Here is a 4,357-nt window from a genome sequence, read left to right as displayed (position 1 = left end):
AGGGTGTCACCCATTTCACGACTTCTTTTAACGCGCCCTCTATGGAGAACAGAACAGCGACATCCAATGTGCCTGAGGAAAAGATTTGAGACACACCAGCATTCATAATAGATACTCAAAAGGTCTCAAGTGGTGATCTAAAGGAGCAAAAGGTGCTTATGCTTCTTCAGCTCTGTGGTTACAGGCCCTCCTGTGACGTTGTCGTAGATGAGTGCGATATTGACACATGCGGAAATACAATGGCAAAGGGTCACACTAAGACCCACCTGTTCAGTAATAGCCTCGGTTCGACACGCTAACATTTACTGCAAGTTCTAAAAATGTGCCTTTGCAGAGAAAACTCACGGAGTAGTCCTAGACGCCTAGCATCTGAGGAATGTCAAGCCATAGTCTTCCTACAGGCACCTAGCTACAAATAACAAAAACTTGTGAGCTATGGCCTTTCTCTCACGTTTGTCAACACTTCATTGGTTGAAGTGTGGTCGAGTTGAAGGGAGGCGTCGCAGAGCACCATGCTTTTGCACCATTACAGAGAAAGGCTGCAGGCGCCTTTCTGCGAAATTTCAAAATTATACATCCCAACAGGAGACAATTATGAGGTTTCGCAAAAGTGGTTCCCCAATTATGTTGCTCAATGTGTATATATACGATGGCATACTGGACAGTAATGCCTCCGAATTTTTTATGTGAAAAATCTTAAAACTTTTTGAGTAAAACAGTAAGGCGGCACGGTTTTGTCACCATTCGTGAATAATTTGGACAATGCTTTTTTTATTTACCTAGTATGGGATCGGATCATTAGGCGGGGCTACCGAACTATTAACCATTTATTAGTTAATGCAGAGTAGCTGCATACTAGCATTTCTGTAGAGGTGCGTGCTTTGACTGTAATTGCGCGCTGGCTGTGACGGAGGCTGAACGTCGGCCTTTCGCGGTCTCTGGGATCGACAAGGGACAAGGGTGCAGTGAGGAAAGTTTTGTGACTGAATACAGTACATTGGCCACTCCGTTGCGGGGCCCGGAGAAACCAAGCTTCTCGCGACTGACCTTTGGGCAATGAGGAGGTGAAGGCGGGACGGTTCTGAAAGCATAAGATGGTCGAAATAGTGTCTTACGAGTGCTACCACCATCCTCCTTAGCACGGTGGAACTCACTGACACACTAGAGAATGTCTGCCACAAATGGGGACTAACAGCACAGAAATTCTTGTGACAGATACACAGGCATATTACCACAAAAAGTTAGAGAAAAGTATCAGAATGGAAGAACGTAGAGAGAGGAGGGCTCACAATTTGTTCTAGACTTTTCTACCCAGTGGAGTATGAGCTGAATTTGGTTAGATGACTGTTTCATTACTCGGAGAGTGGGAGGTATTTCGTTTGCAATAAGCACGGGATTCGTCGCGAGAAAAGTTCATGCTAATGAACGGAGGTTTGCTCTGAATTTGAATGCTCGAGGGTATAGAGACCATCTGGCAGCGTATCAACAGGCACACATCGTTAGAGTGTGGTTCATAGGGCAATCTCACGCAGTGTCGGCAGTCAAAAAAATGGCTCTGAGCACTATGGGACTCAACTGCTGAGGTCATTAGTCCCCTAGAACTTAGAACTAGTTAAACCTAACTAACCTAAGGACATCACAAACATCCATGCCCGAGGCAGGATTCGAACCTGCGACCGTAGCGGCCTTGCGGTTCCAGACTGCAGCGCCTTTAACCGCACGGCCACTTCGGCCGGCGTCGGCAGTCACACTTGGCTATTTGGAACTGCTGATTTCGCCACCAGGAACAGTATCATTGGATTCACTGTGAGCAGAGAAACGAACCTGAGCTTCTTTGTGGAGATTGTGGCATTACAAAGTGCTTCTCTATGACCGCACACTGCGGTAAAGTCTCTGCTCCTGGCTTTCTATTCGCGTCCGCATTGTATAGAAGTGGCTTAGACTTTGCGAAGTTTATGACGGTGTTTCACGTCATCTGTGTTATCAGAATTTTCAGCTACGCAGCGCATGTTTGTTGCTAAACCGTCGCCGGCAGTGAGCATATCGCCGCTGCAGAATTGCACTTCACAACTCTGAATTCAGTGACATATGAACTTCGACGCTAGGCAGTATCGACAACTTAGTGTTTCTGTCGTATAAACGTGGGTGTGATTTTGAGTCAAGTCATAGACATTTTTCACTTTCAAATTTAGCTTAATGAGTAGAAGATAACGTCCTACGTCTATACTTGCACAATTTGCATATTTTTCTTGAAGGCTTTTTGTAAGATATATGTTGCTCATTACCAAGTTGTTCTGCTCTTCCCAGGATTAGACACCAACTTTCGATCCTGACTAAGTTAGAGTGGATTATCTCACAACTTGGGGAATTAACCCACACGTTACTGCGCGTTGCATTTTGTCAACGGCAGGGATAATTTAATTCACACCTTTTTTGCATAACTTTGACACATGGACACGCAGTTTGAGCGGGTAGCGTTGGAGAAGGCGACCGTGCGCAGGATATTACGCAAATAGGAAATTTTGTGAAGAATTAGTTTAGTTTCAGCACACTTAGTGTAGACTTAATTGATAGGGGGACTGACAATATTGGCTTAGTAAATTTAAATTATATGGAACTTTAATTAGTTTGATGAGATTTGTAATTTGTAATATCATATTCACTCGTTAGACTAAGTTGTGTCTCTGTTTTCTGCTGCGCGTTAAATTTCTCTTTTTAGGATTCTTTTTTTCTTTTTCGTATTATATCTCATACGAATGATTTTTGTTCTCTCGTCGTTGTATCTGCTTGTTGTTGTGTTGTATCTTTGATGGTATGTGTCGTGCGGCTAGAGTTTTGTATGGAATGTTAAAAAAAGCACTCCGTCTTCAGGCCACGAGTGGCCTACCGGGACCATCCGACCGCCGTGTCATCTTCAGTGGAGGATGCGGATAGGAGGGGCGTGGGGTCAGCACACCACTCTCCTGGTCGTTATGATGGTATTCTTGACCGAAGCCGCTGCTAATCGGTCGAGTAGCTTCTCAATTGGCATCACGAGGCTGAGTGCACCCCTAAAAATGGCAACAGCGCATGGCGGCCTGGAAGGTCACCCATCCAAGTACCGATCACGCCCAACAGCGCTTAACTGCGGTGATCTCACGGGGACCAGTGTATCCACTGCGGCAAGGCCGTTACCGTATGGAATGTTAGGATTGGGTAATATGCCGGGAACCGATAGGCAAGATCCGATATACGTTAATCTCAATTAGTATTAAGGAATTTTCATGTGTTGTGTGAAATGATTTTTCGTTTAGAATAGATTAATAGCCTGCAGTGTTCACGTTAACACGTGGCAATGTTCGTAAAACGAGTGGCACAAGGACGTGAGACATGCAAAAATGTCTTGGATGACGCGGATGGCATCATTCCAGCTGAACAACAGAATTCTGGCAACGAATTACCTTATCTTGGCGACACTAGAAAATGGGAGATCAGTCACATAACGAATAACACGACTAGTCAGGTAGAGGGTGTAATATTGGCTCGAAACTATCAGTACGAATCTGGCAGTTTGAGAATACAGAGAAGGCATTTTAGCGGGCACCGTCGGCGGCATCCGAGTGGAGTGATCTGATGGGTACACATTGACGAGAAATGTTCCATAGCGAACGAGCAGATTCAGGAGAAGTAGCACGTTCTCCCATCATTGTAGACGGAGGGGGAGAAACCCGAGGCAGAAAAATGAATAAGGAGGTATCGTGTATACTCGATTACCTGAAAGTTAAAACGAGACGGAAAACGAATATAAACCTTTTGCAGACCGTGACTGAGACAGTACAGACAGTGGCCTACAGTACGTGGAAGAAGGTACAGAAAGTAGGAGATGAAACAACAAATGAGAACTGAAGAGCTGAAGAACCAAATGTTGGTATTCCGTACGGAATTAAGACATTTCAGATGCAAAGAAAGAAGCGAAGGAGGCTATAACAACGACCAGAGATTCCAAAAATATTATGCAGAAAATACAGACGAAAACATGAAGTTCCGCAAAAGCGGGAAAATCCGTTCTAAGCAAAATACACAGTAGAATAAAGAAGCTAGAACCGGAAAAGGTGTAACATTCAGACCATTTAAGCGGCTAAAGAGCACAATTCAAAATTCAGGGAAATAGGAAAGACCTGGAGCAGAGGTTCCTATAATCTTTAGAGAAAAAAAAAATCTGTCGATTCAGTATCGCACGCACAGGAAACGAACACATGCAGCCACGGTGTGACGAGTACAGAGACGCAGAGTGTAACCTCGCGACAAAGCGCAGGGTCTCGAAAGGATTAGATAACATACCACGTGTGCATGATATCAGATTTTTCCGGCGATAAGC

The 4,357-nt window shown here is 44.6% G+C and overlaps 1 pseudogene; it reads right to left on the bottom strand.

The window, feature by feature from the left end:
- Nucleotides 1–3,057: 3,057 nt before the first annotated feature.
- On the bottom strand, nt 3,058–3,175 carry LOC124556620 (annotated as a pseudogene).
- Between the last annotated feature and the right edge of the window lie 1,182 nt (nt 3,176–4,357).

Source organism: Schistocerca americana, chromosome 1 (assembly GCF_021461395.2).
Source record: "Schistocerca americana isolate TAMUIC-IGC-003095 chromosome 1, iqSchAmer2.1, whole genome shotgun sequence".
Taxonomy (NCBI): domain Eukaryota; kingdom Metazoa; phylum Arthropoda; class Insecta; order Orthoptera; family Acrididae; genus Schistocerca; species Schistocerca americana.
Note: the sequence above shows the minus strand (reverse complement) of the source record. Positions and strands in the feature narration are given on the sequence as shown.